General features: G+C 43.3%; 1 non-coding gene across 1 annotated transcript; it reads left to right on the plus strand.

Moving 5' to 3' along the window:
- The first annotated feature begins 16,246 nt into the window (after positions 1-16,246).
- On the plus strand, positions 16,247-16,319 carry TRNAF-GAA (transfer RNA phenylalanine (anticodon GAA)). The gene has a single exon. It is a non-coding gene; the product is annotated as a tRNA-Phe (tRNA).
- The last annotated feature ends 1,546 nt before the right edge of the window (positions 16,320-17,865 follow it).

The raw sequence follows: 17,865 nt of genomic DNA on the forward strand, positions 1-17,865 counted from the left end.
TGGGTGTTATACGCAAACAATGAATCATGGAACACTACATCAAAAACTAGTGATGTAATGTATGGTGATTAACATAATATAATAAAATAAAATTAAAAAAAATATATATATATATTTGGTCTTTGTCCCAGGCTCTTGGCACAGCTCCTAAAACCTTAGGAATTTCCTGAGTGATAGGAGTGTCTTTGTTATTCATAATGAGCAGCTTCAGATCACAAGGGAGTTCATACTAATGAGGTGACTTGGGGTTGGGGCCCCAAGATAGCCTCAGGACAGGGCTGGTCACCAGAAAGATCAAGTAATTAGGGAACGGGATCTTTCAGCCCCACCCGCCAACCTGGGCAAGGGGCCAACGGCCTGGAGATCAAGCTCTATAAAAAACTCTTGAACCAGGAGATTTGCTGAGCTTCCAGGTTGGCGAGCTCTCGGAGGTGCTGGGAGGGGTTGCACCCGGGGAGGGTGTGGGGAGCTCTGCACTCCTTATCCCACATCTTGCCCTGTCCATCTCTTCCATCTGGCTGTTCCTGGGTTGTATGCTTTATGATAAACTGGTCAATTGTCAGTCAAGTGTTGCCCTGAGTTCCGTGAGCTATGCTAACAAATTATGAGGCCCCACAAAGGTGTCATGGGAACCTGCAATTTAGAGCCAACTGGTCAGAAGCAGAGGGAACATACTGGACCTGCCAGGGGTGTCTGAAGTCGGGCAGTCTGGTGAGACTGAGCTCTAGTCGGGAGTGAATCCTGCGGGATCTGATGGCCACTCCAGTTGGATAATGTCAATGGAACTGCATTGTTGGACGCCCAGCTGGTGTCCACAGAGATCTGAAAAACTGCTTGGTGTGGGAAAAACCCACACATTTGGGGGCCAGAAGTCTGAGTGTGGTAATAATGGAGAGTAGAGGAGGCAATCTAGTTTTTCTTCCAGAAGGGTTTTCAGAAGCTGCTCTATTTTGTTTTTAGCACCAAAGGGACTTCTAAACTATTCTCAACTGCAGCCTGGGCAGCAGAGGAGGAGAGATTGATGATCAGGGGTGTGTAATTACTGGGGGCAGCGTCTGAGGACATGGGCACCATGGGGAAGGACTAGCTTGGGGGGGGACGGGATCGGTGGTGTCCAGCTCATCCTCCTAGACCAGTAAAAGCAGGAGTTGAGAAGAGTTTGGATATAGAGACATGAGGGAAGGAACGTGAGGGACATCACCATGGCCTCAGTCTCTACTTGAGAGTAATGGGGGAAACAGCTGAAGAGCGAAGTGGGGGTTTTGAAAAGGCTCCGGGGCACGTGAGGGCAGACTCTCTGCCACTGCCAACGTGAGGGCACAGCCAAGTCAAGGCCATGAATCCCCAGTGGCCCCTGATACAGCTATGGAAGCAGCATCTGCGTTGAACATCCCTGTAAACACCTACCCACACAGGTGTGCGCGTTTCTGAAGGGCTGATGCTGAGAACAGCTGTTTGGGGTCCAGAGGCGCCTCGAGTTGGAAAGGCACGGCTGAAACTGCCCTTGTGGATAGTCATAAACCCTTTAATCTGTGCCAGTTTGGAAGATGCAAACATTCTGTTGTTTTATTGCACTTCTGTAATCTTTAGCTAGCTCAAGCCTCTCTGTGTATGTTTACGGGCCACTTGTGTTCCTTTTTCTCTGAACTACCTGTTTATACTGTTGCTGGTTTTTCAACTGGCGTGTTTGAAGCAGATCTTTTTTAATGACATGATTAAACATTAATTGGAGCATCTCCTTTGATGGCGTGAGCTTCAGGGACCATCCAATCCTGTTCCCACCTCAGACCCCACTCAGATCAGTCTCAGTGGTCTGTCTCCTTGTGTTCCACGTGGCGTCACGGCTCCTTCTACTCAGTCTGGACCCACCATCGTCCCCATTGGTGTAAACTCATCCCAGCACTCTTCATTCTGCTGCCTGCCCTCCTGATGTTTCATTCATCCGTCCATCCATTCATTTATTTATTCATTCAGTCTATACTATTGAACACCTACTGTGTTTCAAGCACTATCTTTCCTTAGCCCAACCTTGAATGAACCTAACCTTTCTCCTTGCCTAATTCTACACCTATACTAGAGGATATCGCTGAAAAAAACCTCAGAGTTTTACATATGGGTACCACCAACCTAAATAGGTGGATCCTCAAAACTAAAGCAATGTTTTCATCTGTTCCTGCTGAGCTCCCTTTTATACACCCCAGGGAAGGAGCTCTCGATTTTTATCACAGTGTTACATTCCTGACCCAAATGGGATCTCACTCATTCTCAGCCCATTCTTCTGTTACTATTGTAGAAAAAGGCAAAATGGTGTAATGGTCACGAGTGCTGGAGTTGTGTCTTCTGGGCCAGAGCAAATGTGAAAACTGGTTCTTACCTTTGAACTTTTTTTTTTTTTAAGATTTTATTTATTGGGGTGCCTGGGTGGCTCAGTTGGTTAAGTGGCTGCTTTCAGCTCAGGTCATGATCCCAGGGTCCTAGAATCGAGCCCCGCATCAGCTCCCTGCTCAGCGGGAAGTCGGCTTCTCCCTCTCCTACTCCCCCTGCTTGTGTTCCCTCTCTAGCTCTCTCTCTCTGTCAAATAAATAAATAAAATCTTACATCTAAAACTAATGATGTAATGTATGGGGATTAACATAACAATAAAAAGATAAATAAAATCTTTTAAAAAAGAAGATTTTATTTATTTATTTGACAGAGAGAGAGAATGAGAGAGAGAGAGCACGAGAGGGGGGAGGGTCAGAGGGAGAAGCAGGCTCCCTGCTGAGCCTGATGCGGGACTTGATCTTGGGACTCCAGGATCATGACCTGAGCCGAAAGCAGTTGCTTAACCAACTGAACCACCCGGGCACCCACCTTTGAACATTCTTGAGTAACCCTGGAGCAGATGTGCTCAAGCTCACAAAATCCTAGATACCTAGATCCATCGATCCTATGAACTTCCTTGCACCATTCCATGCTTGAGGAGATTCTGGAAGAGTGCCAGGACCAGACAGACTTCCTTCTGGGCTGTCACTTGCTTGGAGGGACTGAGCAAGGAATCAGTCACATGGCATCATACAGCTGGTGAGTTCTTGAGGAATCATACACCCAGCTGTCTAAACCTGCGATGGAGAACTACAGTGTCCTAGGATTATCTTGTTAGCCTGCTGCTGGGCGTGAACAAAGTGAGCACCAGTGTTAGTTATAAGGCTGTCCTGACCTATTTCTCGAATTTGAACACTGCCTTTGAGCCATCCAAACAGGCAGCTGAAAGTCAGCAGCCGCGGCATCCGTACAGGACGACCTTGAACCACCACCAAGCTCAGGACAGCGCCCAGCACTTCCAAGTTCAAAGCCCAGTTCATCACTTCCTGTTTCTGTGATCTTTAGCACATTTCTTCAACTGGGGCTCAATATCCCTCTTTGTAAAATGGAAACAGTAGTTAATATGAATTTTAAATAAAGTAATGCATGCAAAACACTCAGACAGTGACTGATACATAAATAAAAACTATTGACTTTTATTTCACAGGACAAAAATAGAGAAAAGAAGAGTCTCTGTTCCCTAACAAAAAATTGTTCCCTGCCTCCTGTCTTGGTCCCCCTCCTCTATTTACCAACAAACTCAAGAGTGTCCTCCCCACTGAGTGTCTCATCTGTTCACCTCCTGATCCCTTGACTTTTGCCCCATCACTTTCTGAGTCTGTTTTCACCATCCTCAGTCAGCCTCTTAAGTGGGAAGCCAAAGGCCAATTTTCTTTCTCGTTCCCTGGCAGCATGTGGCCCTCCTCATGCCCCATTTATTAAAACTTGTTCTTTCTTGGTCTTTGGAGACACCACTCTCCCATCTCACTCTCCATTCCCCTGCTCTCTTCTCGCTGGCTTCTTCTTCTTCTTCCTTCTTCCTTCTTTCTTCTTCTTCTTCTTCTCCTCCACTTCCTCCTCCTCCTCCGCCTTCTTCTTCTTTTTCCATTCCCTAAATTGACATTTTGGGCTGGATCAGTCTTGGTTGTGAAGGGCTGTCATGTGCATTGTAGAAGGTTTAATAGCATCGCTGGCCTCTACTCTTCCCCCAGTTCTGACAACCAAAAATGCCTTCAGACATTGCCAACCGTCCCCTGGTGAGCAAAATCATTTCTAGTTGAGAACCACTGCCCCAAGTGATGATGTTCCCAGAATTCTTTCCTCGGCCCCCTCACTCATGTGCTGTCCTGATGGGGTCTCATTCATTCCTGTTGCCTCAACTGCCATCTTCATGGTGACCATGATACCCACATTTCATTTTCCCAGCACCTACTTTTTTTCTGGGTTCTTGGCTCAGAGGGCCCATTGCAGCCTGGTCCACCCATCTGGATTCCAGAAGATGGAATCAACTTCTCAACTTTCACAGATACACGAGAACTCCCCTCCTCCACAGCCCTGGATTAGTCGGCCTCCTGTGTTCGCAGTCTTGAAAAAAGGTATCACCATCCACCCTATCCAAGACCACCAACTGTCACGCCATCATTGACTTACTCTCACTGTCTAGGTCTATAGTCACTAAATCCTGCCAATTCCTCCTTGCCCATCTCTGAAGTCTGACTCTTCTAAAGCTCCCCTTACCACCGCCTTACACTTAGCACTATTCCCTCCCCACTGGTTTCCCCTCCAGACCCTGCCCACTCAGACTTTTCCTTCACACTTTCCTGGACATGGATTTTTAGAAATCAAACCACTTCTGGTATAGAAAATACACGCTGGGTCCCTGATGCTCAATGCTTCAGATTCCAAAGGGTGCTGCACACACAGGCTCTCCCTCTTTCCTGGCAGCTCCATCCCAGCCACCCCCACACACGGCCACTGAAATGTCATCTATTCCCCCAAGTTGGCCTTGCCTGAAGATGCTGAGGTTCGATCCTCTATATTACCATTGCTCTTTATTCAAATGATTCATGAATTTATGAGTATGTGTGGTCTACCAGACTTGATGCTCCTGGCAGTGTAATCATCTCTGTACCCCACAACCTGGATACTCAGCATCTCTATTCATCTGTGGGGTTATAAAGGAGCAGGGTCTTTGTCATGTCTCTTTGTCTCTCTTGGTTTCTCTCTGCCTCTCTTTCCATCCATCCAATCTCCTTCATCTTCTCTCGATTCTCATTCCAGGCAGAGGTCCTTGCTTTTTCACACCCCACTGACCACTTGAAGCTCACTTGTTCCTTGAACCTCACCTGTGAAGAGATCAACCAGTTTTGCAAGACATTAAGAGATAAACCAGTTTTGCAAGTCTTGTGCTTGGTACAGATTTCACTTACGTTCAGTTGTTGTTTAGATGGACTGATCTTTAATCCCCACTTCGGTTCTTCATTGTAGAAATGTATCTTTTGTGAAAATTAATAAAAGGAAACCTCATTTAGAATGGAATGGGGGGTGGGGAGAGGTGGTGGCAGAGAGACCTCTCACGCCAGCACTAGTTTTCCATTGCAGACGCAACAAGAAGAACAGGGGTTCCTTGCTAATCCATACTACTTTCCTACCCCAGCAGGAGAAAGGGGGAAGGAGGAAGGAAGTTTTCTCTATCCCCCTGTCCCCCACCCCCCAACAGCCCAGCCCATGAGAGACAGTCACAGCTCAGCCGGTGAGAAGCTACTATACTTCAAACTGGTTTATTCCAATGGACTTTTAGTTTATAAGAGCCCCTCCCACCCCCTCCCACCCCCTCCCACCCCCTTTTTTTCCTCTATAAAAGAGCTGTCCTCCCCTTTGTTCTCCAGAGTTGCCTATGGTTTGGCTTAGCCTGTGTGTCCTGGATTACCATCCCCTGCTATTCCCAACGAACCCATATTTGTTAGTAAAATAACTGGCAGTTTTATTTTTAAGGTTAACACTTTGAATAATGGCTCTTTGATCTTTTCTTGGCTTTAACAGTATTTCTAATACTCTTGTGTTTATAGCAAAACTCATTAGGTTCTAACTGACACACTCTTAAAAAGATGAGTTTTACCCAATGGTGGAAAACCTGTTTTACCAATGTAATCTTTCTATCCTAAATGCAGAAAGTGGGAAGCCCTCTTTCCATCATCCTGACTTAATTAGGTCAATTTTGAGGAGCAAGAATTAATTCTAATTCATGGTCTCCCTCCCTTGGCTCTAAACTGGTGGAAAACCTTTCAATCGAATGTCTAATAACAGTTCTACACTTTGCTTAGTCCCCCATCTATTGACTTGGAGTGAAAATTTTGCTCACTTAATGAAGATAGCTGTGAGGATTAACTACAGGGGTAGGAGAAGGAGAAAGTACATTTTCAGGTTAAAATGCTGAATAAAATTTACAGAGTTGAGAAATAGTAAATAAAATAGGCCAAATAAGCTCTTGAGGTCTATTTCCAACAAATTTGAAAACTTTGATTAATGGTTCTGGAGTTCTGCTCTTCCTTTTTTTTTTTTTTTTTTTTAGTAGAATAAACTTAGGTGAAAATTTTAAGCAATTTTCTTTGCCCAGAAAAAAGCCTCGAAAGTAGAATGTTCATTTCAGCTATTTGGATGTTACATATCAAGTGTGTTAACGTTTAGAAAATACACATTTCCCTCACATTAATTTGCTGCTCTGCAGGTTTTCCTTTTGTTTTGGTAACATTCTAAATAAGTATGCTACCTCTGACTTACTCAAATATTTCAGTTATCATAAAAAAAAGGAGTGAATCACATAGCTAAAATTAAATCAGTTTAAAATTCTCAGGAGTTGAAATTATGGTTGCTTAAATTAATGGATTAATCAAACCATAGTTTTAGATGATGTTTCTGCAATATTCTAATTACTACAATCTGATTTTCCTTAGTAATTGTGAAGGTCAAAACTGAAAGCCTGATTCAAAAAGGAAATTAAAAGTTAAGAATAAAAGACAAGGAAGACATTTTTATTCCCAACATATGTCATGATAGATTATTAAGTTGACCTTGTAAAGCGAGAGAAAGATTTTGCTATAAATCACATTGGAGTTGACTATAAAATATGGAAACTGCATTCCAAATCTTCTTGAAACAGTATAATTTTATTTAATTGTGTTATTTTTCTTCGAGAAAGGTGATTCATTATATATTAAATAAAAAAATAACATCTATATATGTTTTCGTTTTTATGCTTTGTAAAGATTTCATGTGAGTAAAAGCAGAAGTAAGGGGGAGAACCCTTTGTCAGACCACATTTCCTGATTTGGTGATTCCAAAAATATGGTCCTTGTGCATATAGGACAAATCTTAGCAATAGATGGACAAAGGGACTATTTAGACTGATTATGGATTTTAGGAAGGGCTTCTCTTGTTTCACAAAATGTATCCCTAAGTCACATTCTGATACCGAAAATCCCATTAATAAGGAACAAAGTTCTTCAATCTTTTTTGAAAAGTAGCATTATATTCAGAAATTCCTAGGATCTGTAAGATAAGATTAATATCTACCTTTTTTCCAAATGTTTATTATAAAAAATTTAAAACATGCAGAAGAAGTGAAAGAAATATTTCTCCACCTGGCTTCAACAATTGTTAGCATTTTGCTGTATTGGTTTGATTTGTATGTGTGTCTGTTTGAAAATGAAAATAAGGTGAGACATCATGACAATTTAACCAAAAATACTTCAGCATAAATCTCCCCCAAAAAAACAAACAAAAAACAACCAAAGCATTTTCCTACATAATGGCAATATATCATTTCATACTTATGAAATTTGAGTTATTTCTAATATACATATTTACATTTCTCCATATTTCCCTGAATTAGCAGAATATGCCCCCCCCCCCCAAAAATACCACTTTGGCATAAATAAAAATTATTTTGAGCTGAAGGCAACTGAGAAGAAGCGGAGACAAAAAAAGCTCTCTCCCTTCCCATTATTTGCTTAAAAGCCGGACATAAATTTGTAAAGATGCCCCCTCCCTTCTACCAGGAAGGACAGAAGTTAATCACCAGTGACAATAGGACACCCTCGCCAGCCCACATTGGCACCAGAGGAATCTATACAAGCAACTTGACTGACAGACCTTATCTGCCGTTGGTCTCCCGTACGTTTATCTTCCCAGAATTTGCTGCCCTAGAAACTTGGTCTTTTTCCTTTGTCTTGTCACCTCTTTACAGATTTATTGTTCTTCTGTTAAGATGTTTGAATTACTCATCACTGGGTACTCCCACCTGTGTGTGCAGTGCCCAGGTTAGTAAATTCCTGTTTGCATTTCTTTCATTAATCTGTCTTTTGTCAGTCTAATTTCTAGGGCTTTTACTGAGAAGCTAGGAGGGTAGTGGGGAAAAGATTTTTTCCTCTCCTACATCCCCAAAAGTCTCTTATTTAGAGCTCTTATTTTTTTCCTATAACAAGATCCAATAAAGGTCCACACATTTCTTTTAGTTATCTTAGCCTCCTAACTATAGAGATGTTTTTATTTGTTTTCATGATGTTGACATTTTGAAGAAGGCAGGCCAGATGTTTTAGAGAGTGCCTCAGACTCTGGATTTATCTGATTACTTCTTCATGGTGTCATCTAACTTATTTCTCCACTTTCTGAATTTCAAAGAAACTGGAAGTTAGTTCTACCTCGAGGCTTTGCGTAGTTTCAGGTCAAACATTTTTTTGGCAAGAAGACTTCATAGGTGATGCTATGCATATTATATTACAGCACGACAGGAGGCCCATAAAAACGGGGAGAAGGATTTCTATTTACAGTGAAATACAAACGGTTTCTAGCGGGTCTTTTTCTGAACCCAGATTTTTATTATAAGGAAGGAAATTGAAAGCAGTTAGTCCTCAAGATCCTCAGAGCAACACTGACATAAAGTTTCTTCATGTGCTGGAGGAATGAGCCAGGTTAGCTTAAGCAGCAAAATTCAGTGCCGAGTAAGGTCAAGAAGACCATTTGCCTCAAAACCCTAACGTCCCCAAAGTGCACGTGGGTCGTAGATTGAAAGGACCTGCCATATTTTGGTAAAGCTGGCCTCATATGGGACAAGCATGGTGCAGGGTGGCAGCTCTGGCCTGGGAGCTGAGGCTGAGCTGTTGTCACCAAATAACTGTGTGATGCTGGGAATCATTAACCACTTTCACCAACTCACACATGGGGGAGAGACCACTGTCCCAGCTGATCTGAGGTCACTTTGTAAATATTACGTAAGCACCAATGTGATTGAATGTCAGAGGTTACTTCTTGTGGAGACAAGCAACAACTCTTTGATTTTATTTCTTGCATTCCTTATGGGGCAAGCAGGGAAGCGCCAGTCATACTCCCTTATCCAGTCATTCAGACAATCATTGCTCAGAGGACAATATGCACCGTCTGGAGAGAGTGCTTCTGTCTGGTGTGATGGGTTCCTTCTTGCCCATCGAGCAGGATTTGTACACTGGACTACAAATGGGAGAACACACAGAATGATGATGCAGAGGAGCTGCATGCAGCCTTATGTGTTGGGGAAGACCAGGTGTAGTCAACTTTTCCAATTGCCAATGACGGGAAAGGGCTGGATACCTGAGAAGTGGAATCTAGCGTCAGGACCCTGATTTCTGCCCTCTGATTGAGGAGAGCCCTGGAAATGTGCTCAATTGCAGGACAGAGGGGGAGCAAATGCGATGAGGCTTCTGCCTCACACAGGGCAGTCCTGCCCAAGTCTGGACCGCAGCAAACCCACTGTCCCTTGCTCTCAGCCCATCCCACCCACCCACAAACATGCTCTAGAAAAACTCTGGCTTGTGTGTGCAAGGATGACAGGGAGGAAGGGTAGAGCCTTCCCTGACTTGTTGCCAAGGCTCCTGAGTAAAAGCCAGATGAGTCAGGAGTTGGCTAATCGAGGGACATGGAATTGGGGTGTGTAAGGCTACAAAACAACAGGACTAGAGAAGTGGATGAAAGCAGTACAGAGTCAAGAAGGGGAGCTACCTGGAAGGTTGGAGGCACATCGGGGCCAAACAGCACAAGGGCGTCTGTGTCCTGGCCTCCCTTCCTGGGTCTCTGGTCATCTTACACCACCTTCTTGTGCATCTTCCCTGGAACAAAGGAACACACTGATTTATTTCTTCTTTCTGTTTTATTATTATTATTATTATTATTATCACTATCATCATCATCATTGTCATTGTCGTCGAGGGATTTAGGAAACTCCTGTGCTAAGTTTATTTTGTCTTATTTCTTTGGGTGAATAATCAGTCTTTATCCCTTAATTGCTGGATAGAGGTAGAGTGGGGAGATGGGGCAGAGATGCAGTTGGGAGGCTGGCCCACTTCATCAAAAAAGAGGCAAGCAATTAAGCTGACAGTATTTAAAAAGCACCCAAGCCTCTGAAACTCAAGCTTTGGAATCCAAGTTTTCTGGCCTTTAGGGCATTGTGCAAAGTCCACATGGTTAGTTAGGAGCTTGTCTGATGGATGTGGGAGGATTGGATTAGGATGTAGGAAAAGCTCGGTAGGTTGTTCTTGAGTATAATTTACTTGATTGTTTTTGGCTTGGTAAGTACACCCAGAGGCTTTATACTGATGTATGTGATTCAACAAAAACAAAAAACAATAAGGTCTTTATAGACTTGTGGTTTAATAGCTTTAAATAAATTAACTTTTTTTGGATCAATTCAGTGCACTGATGATATTTACAATCTATTAACTTTTTTATACTTCTCCCCTATGTTACCACTTTAATTTATAACTTCGGAGAAATCGCTTTATACCCCTCAAGCAAACGTATTATTTTCTACACACAGGGAATTTCAAAATACATAGACGTGCCTATAAAAAACCATCTACCAGGAAAAGCTGAGCCCTAACCCCAGATTCCAGTTTCAGATGTAGACTCTCATGCCAATTTTTTTTTTTTTTGGAACATAAATTTTATTTTTTTTCTTTAAAAATTTTTTTGAATTATTTAAAATTTAAATTCAATTAATTAACATATGGTGTATTATTAGAGTTCAGTGATTCACCAGTCTTACATAACACCCAGTATCACCCACTTACCCCATTTCCCCCCTTCCCTCCAGCAACCCTCAGTTTGTTTCCAGTGATTAAGCATGTCTTATGATTTGCCTCCCCCTAGTTTTTATCTTATTTTATTTTACCCTCCCTTCCCCTATGTTCATCTGTTTTGTTCCTTAAATTCGTATATGAGTGAGATCATATGATAATTGTCTTTCTCTGACTGACTTATTTCGCTTAGCATAATAACCTCTAGTTCCATCCATGTCGTCATTGAAAATGGCAAGATTTCATTTTTCTGATGACTGAATAGTATTCCATTGTATATATATACCACACCTTCTTTATCCATTCCTCTGTCGATGGACATCTGGGCTCTTTCCATAGTTTGTCTCATGCCAATTTTTAATTGAAATAGGAACTTTCTTCAAAAAAAAATATTACAAGCATTTGGTGCAAGCTAAAGACTATGCTCGGGGGCGCCTCGGTGGCTCAGTCAGTTAAGCATCTGCCTTCGGCTCAGGTCATGATCCCGGAGTCCCGGGATTGAGCCCCGCATCGGGCTCCCTCCTCAGCAGGAAGCCTGCTTCTCCCTCTGCCCTTCACCCACTCATGCTCTCTCTCTCACTCTTGCTCTCTCTCAAATAAATACATAAATAAAAATCTTTAAAAAAAAAAAAAGACTATACTCTATAGGTCAGCAGTCAGTTCTGCACCCAATTAATTGTGTCTGGACTGAATAGTGTCTCTTCCGCCCCAATTCATATGTTGAATACCTTTTCGCCATTGTGGCTGTATTTAGAAATAGGGCTTTTAGGAGGTAATTAAAGTAAAAAAGCTCATAGGGTGGGGTCCTAATCCAATAGGATTGGTGGCTTTCTAAGAAGAGGCAGAGAGATGTCTCTCTCTGCACAGGCAGTAAAGAAAAGCCATGTGAGCACGGAGAGAGGGAAGGCTGCCTTCTGCAAGCCAGACAGAGCTCTCCCCAGGACTAATCGGCTGGCACCTTGATCTTGGACTTCGCAGCCTCCAAACTGTTAGAGAATAACTTTCTGTACCGCATGTATGGTGCTTTCTTGCAGCAGTCCAAGTTGAGCAAGACGGTAACTGTAACCAAGTTATTTATAATGCCTCCGGGCCTCAGTTTTCTGATGTGTAAAAATGTGTGGATCAGGCTAAATCAACCCTAAATTCTCTTCCATCTCCAGCATTCTAATCTGTGATTCTAACTGAAATCGTCTGGCTCCACAAGAGCACCACCCTTTTATTTTTAATTTTTTTTAATTCTGAGTTTCCAATGTTCAGAATAGTTACAAAGTAGTACAGAGAAGTCCCATGTATCTTTTACCCAGATTCACCAACTTTTAATATTTTTCTCCATATACTTTTTCATATTCTCTCTGTATTTGTACGCATTTATTTATTTTGCTGAACCACTTGAAGGTAGAGTGCAGATATATCTCTTTATTCCTTAATATTTCAATATGTATTCCTTAAAACTGGATATTTTCTTACTTAACTACGGTTGCCAACTCCGGGAAATTTCATATTGATATAACACTTCTATATAATCTACAGCCCATGTTCCAGTTTCTTCAATTTTTTTGTTAATATCTTTTAAAGCATTTTCCCTTTCCAGATGGAAATCATCTAGGATCACATACTGCTCTTTATCACGCTGTGGTCATGTCTCCTCCCTCCTCTGTCTGGAACAGTTCCTTGGCTTGTCTTTCTTTTCATGAGCGTGAGTTTTGAAGAATACAGGCCAGCCATTTACTAGAATGACCTTTACTTTGGATTTATTTAACGTTGCCTCATGATTAAAGTCAGGATGTACATTCTTGGCTGGACCACTATATAAGTGATGTTGTATTCTTTCCAGGGAATCACATTAGGAGGCACATGATATCTGAATGTCTTTCATGGGTGATGTTAATCTTAATGACTAGATCAAGGCATTGTCCCATTTCTCCATTGTATATATAGTTTCTATTTTTCCCCTTGCAACTATTATGCAATCTATGGAGAGACACTTTTTGAGACCATGCAGTGGTCCTGCTCATCATATGACTTCCCCCCAGACTTAGCATCCATTGACGATTCTTGACTGAACCAGTCTTTAGTATGATGCTTGAAAATGGAGATGTCCACTGCTACCACTCCTTCCACATTTATCAGTCCATGCAAGTCATTCACCTGTAAACCAGAATCCCCAGTCATCTCCCCTCTATTATCGTACTTGTGGATCTTTATTTATCCAAAGAGTAAATAATCTATTAATTTCCTTATTTATTTTGGTGCCCTGATTGGCTCAGCTATGGCCAGCAGCCCCTTCAAACTAGCTCTATATCCTTTTGATACATTCCCAGCTTTTTAACACTTTTGAGAAATGTTGATTGAAATCAGAGGCTACTTAAAATAAGTGCTATTTGTATGTGCGCACACACACACACACACAACTAAGGACAAATTGTCAATTGACAGCAGCTTAAAAATTTATTAGATGCTGTAACTATATACAACATATTTTCTTTAGTAGTATTATTCTTAGGTCTTCCAGTTAGTAGTTGTAATTAGTTTTCATAGTTATCATAGGTAATTAGACTGGATTGCCAAAATCCTAGGGCTAATTTGGAAGACAGGACTGCAGCAGCCTACGCAAAGCTTCTTTTCAACATGGAGTCTTCAACCTTTTATCTTCATTTGAGTGCCAACGTCTTTATCATCTGTCCCTTATTGTGATGTGTGTGCACAGATTTTCACTTCGCTTTAGCCCTTGGCACTTGGTCTCTGTGGAATTTCTGATGGTTCTTCTTGCCTCTGCAATCTTGCTGAACAAAGCCACATTTCTCCCAAATTCAGTAATAATTTTCATTTCTGCTATCAACATTAAGGCACTATGCGAGAGGTCTTCAAACTTTCATTATACTCTTAGAGTCTCCGTAATTTTTTCCAATGCCCCCAGACCAAAAGAAATCCTGAACAGTTCCTTTTACTAAATATTCAGGCCCAAAACTGATTAAAGTATTTATGTCCAAAAGCTTTGTAACTGTTTGGCAGAATTCTATACATAAATTGAAAGAAAGTTACATTTTTACTTCATCCTTAAATAACCATCATTACTTAACAATGGGGTGTGTGCACCTGTTGGGTAGTGCACAATTTCTCAAGCCTTGAAGCAGATTGGACGTCACCATGTCTATTTCCTAGAATACATTTATTTTCATGGGCAATTACTTTTTTTTTTTAAGACTTTATTTATTTATTCGACAGAGAGAGACACAGCGAGAGATGGAACACAAGCAGGGGGAGTGCGAGAGGGAGAAGCAGGCTTCCCGCCGAGCAGGGAGCCCGATGTGGGGCTCGATTCCAGGACACTGGGATCATGACCTGAGCCAAAGGCAAACGCTTAAGGACTGAGCCACCCAGGTGCCCTGGGCAATTACTTTTTATCAGAAATTCTAAAAAGCCAGTTTTGCAGAGTGATGACATCACTGAAAGCAATGTAGAGTGATCTATTGCTGAAACTATGAACTACCTAGTAGTTTGAGCAGTGTCCCACAGATGGCCAGTTATCACTGTGTTTCCCTCAAAAATGGAAAATACTCTGCTGCACAGTTTGGGAACGATGACACTAAATCCTGGGAACCTTCAATCTCCTTTGTAAAAGAGCAACAACAAATACTGAGCTGATGTTAAAAATCTTTTCGCTAATGGTGAAACCGGTAGCGTTCATAATGCAGCATTAAGCTGTGGGTCTTTTTCACTGTTTATAAATGGGGTGATTACATCGTTTATTTTTCCAGTCCCAGGAGACTTGTAAGAGTGAAGGAGGTACTTCTGGGGCAGGGTTCTGGAATGACAGGTGTGAACAAGGAGTGTCCTGGGCAAATGGAGCTACGTGGCCACCCCGTTCATCCTGACATACATCGCAACACTTAACATCCTGAAATCCACCTTTACTCAACAAATGATCTCTACTACAATGTAGTTCCTATGATCTTGTAATTTGCCAAAGGATCTGACCACATCACATTTGAAATGTAAAGCTGATTGGTGGTGCTCTTCCTTGTCTTCTCTGTCCTATCCTTTTCCCTCCATCTCCCCTCAGATGCTGGGCCTTTTCTTCTCCCCGACTCCCACCTCAACTCTCATCAAACTTACCTGCCACTTTCCCAGTCAGCCAGGTTCAGGTCTTTCCTGCAGTGTTTTGAGGACAATGCGAAAGGTAGCTACATTCATGACTCACAAGAAAGCCTGTGAAAGTCCTCTCTTCTCGTCTCTCTAGGTATGATCTGCACAAGGTACCTGCTCCAAATTGCCCCTTCTCCCACACTAATCCCCACAAAGCCCTCACAGAGCAACGTCCGTCCCCAAGTCTTCTTGGGTCTCTTTCCCGTCCTTAGCCATGACTTCTTTGAAATCCCAAGCTCTTCTCTTATCTGGATTTGACACAACAAAGAAACTCAGAAAGCGACTCTACACCTTAGAGATTGCAAACACTTCCAATATTCAATCCCTTATCCCCCTTTTTTCTTTCACATTCAAAGGCACTCATCCATGCATCCCTCAAAATTGCCTGTGAGGGTTCCACTTAAATGCAAAGGTCTAAGGGGCGGGCTAAAAGGGCGTTACGGTAATCATTACTGCTTTTAGAGAATCACAGATTAATTGGAGAAAAAAAAGTTCCAATAGGATGTTTGGGCTTTGTAGAATGTCTGTGCCTGGCACGTAGCGGATGCTTGGGAAACATCTGTCTACTGGTGTAGGAAGTAGCATTGGCATCGGGAAATCGTCCCTAATGAGCTCGCCAAGCATTATATGGAGCGCCCGCGGTGTGCCAGGCCGACTCCGTGCACAGTGGTGGTAGGCTCAAGGGGCATTCCGAGGACCCGGCATCACAGGGAGGCTGCGATCCTGCTTCCACGCCCTTGTCCGCTCCTTCATCTTAGAAATGACAAATGTGCACGATCGCAGGCAGGCGCGGATCGGCGGGGAAGGGCCCGCCTCCCGGGGCAGGGGGCTCGCCCAGGGGACCACGCTCGAGGACGGCGGGGACCAGCCCGGGAGGACGAGCCCGCCCGCGGAGCCGCAGAGGAGCCCAGCAGCTGGCGCTCGGGCGCGCTGGGGATCCCTGTTCATAATTTAAGTCAGAAATTCGGATTATGTTGAAGAAAGTAAGTAGCGTCTACGTTGCATCTAATCATGGCTTGTAAAGAGCAAGGCGGAACTCTGATGTAACCGTTTTAACGCGACCAGGAAGGAACGCTCTCAAGTGATGAGGGACGGAAGGGGCGGACGTGAATAGTTCAGTAATAGTCTACTCTAAAGAGAAGCGAAAGGGCGCCGAAATAGCTCAGTTGGGAGAGCGTTAGACTGAAGATCTAAAGGTCCCTGGTTCGATCCCGGGTTTCGGCAGTGCTCCTTTTTAGTCCGACTGGAGTCAAATTGCGGGTAAATGCCTTATCCCGAGTAACCCGGCTTATTAACGCCAGCCCACTTGAAAACAAGGACTTGAAAAATAAGCGAGCGAGGAGTCGAAACAGCCACTCTCAGCGCCCCCCCGACAGCGGCCGCCCCACACCCGCACTTCCGGGGCGCCTTCCTGGCGGGCGTCAGAGGCGCTGCTGCGCGTGCGCTGTGCGGAGCCTGGGGGGCGGGAGGGCTTGCGCCCCCCGGAGTTCCGCTGCGCCCCCCGGCGACTGGAGGGTGCTGCGCGCCGGTGCTGCTGTGAGGAAGCGCTCCATGTGTCTCGCCGAGCGAAAAAGGCAACTTCACCCCAAATTTCATTCCCCAGAACCTCCCAGTTTGAAAAGCAAGACTCTGCTGTTGAATCGAGCGGCCCCCAGCGGGCCTTGCCCGTAAGGGAACCTGGCGGCTCCGTATTTCCAGTTAGAGGCGCACGCTGGGCCGCTCCGGGGGCATAATCAGGGTTACTGGCCAAAGGGGTAGAGGCGTGGCGGCATCACAGCTCTATTAAATTAACATCTTGCACCTAAACAACTTTATTTGGAGGGTAGACCAGTGGTTCTCGAAGTGTGGTCCCCGGACCAGCAGCCTCTTCTTCCACTGGGAACTAGTTCGAAATGCAAATTCTGGGCCCCACCTCAGATTTACCGTATCAGAACTGGTTTCTAGCCTTAGGTGTTTTAACAAGCCCTGCGAATGAGATTCAAAAGCAGCTCAAGTTTGAGGATCCACTTATTCTAGACATTGCTTTGTGTTTCTAAAAGAGCCCTTTCCTAAGACTGGTTCTGTGAACAAGCTTTTTCCTTTTGCTGTGCTGTGTTTTATCCTGCAAGTCTGAAATAAAACTTTGACACGTGCTCGAAATACATCTTTTTCTGGGCCTCTTTTGCTTTCAAAGTGAGTGTGTGTGTTGGGGGTGGGATCAACTCTCCTAGCTAATCCTAAACCCTCCTATTCTATATTGTGTGGCTCCTGGGAGCTGAGCCAGGACCCAGGAGGAGCAGTTGCAAGGATGTAGATTTGAATTAAAGGAGGAAGAAATTGCAATTTCTTAACTCACTAGAAAAGGAATATGTAGTGTAGTGGGGGTGGTGCGTTGCTGGTCAGCACATGAAAGACAATCCCTCTTGGGATTTACATAGTAGGTCTTGCATATCTTCTGGTTCTATTGTTTTGTGAGGGTACTTCGCATTTGTGAAGTACTGTGTGCTCTCACGTTATTAATTCATTTATCAATTGAGCATTAATTATTGACCTCCCACTATGTGCCAGAAATTATTAGATCTTCAAAATTACCTAATAAAGTATGCATCATTATCTTCATTTTACATATAATAGTCCTCGTAGGAGTGCAAAGATTAAACCTAACGTACGTCAGGCATCTAACATCTGCTACCTCTTAAATGTTACTGTACCTGAATAGTTGTTGCGATGTTTGGTTAAGATGTGTGCATAAAAATGAGGGGAGTTATAGGAAGAAACTAAAAGCCTTTGC

The sequence above is a fragment of the Halichoerus grypus genome, chromosome 4, assembly GCF_964656455.1.
Source record: "Halichoerus grypus chromosome 4, mHalGry1.hap1.1, whole genome shotgun sequence".
NCBI lineage: Eukaryota > Metazoa > Chordata > Mammalia > Carnivora > Phocidae > Halichoerus > Halichoerus grypus.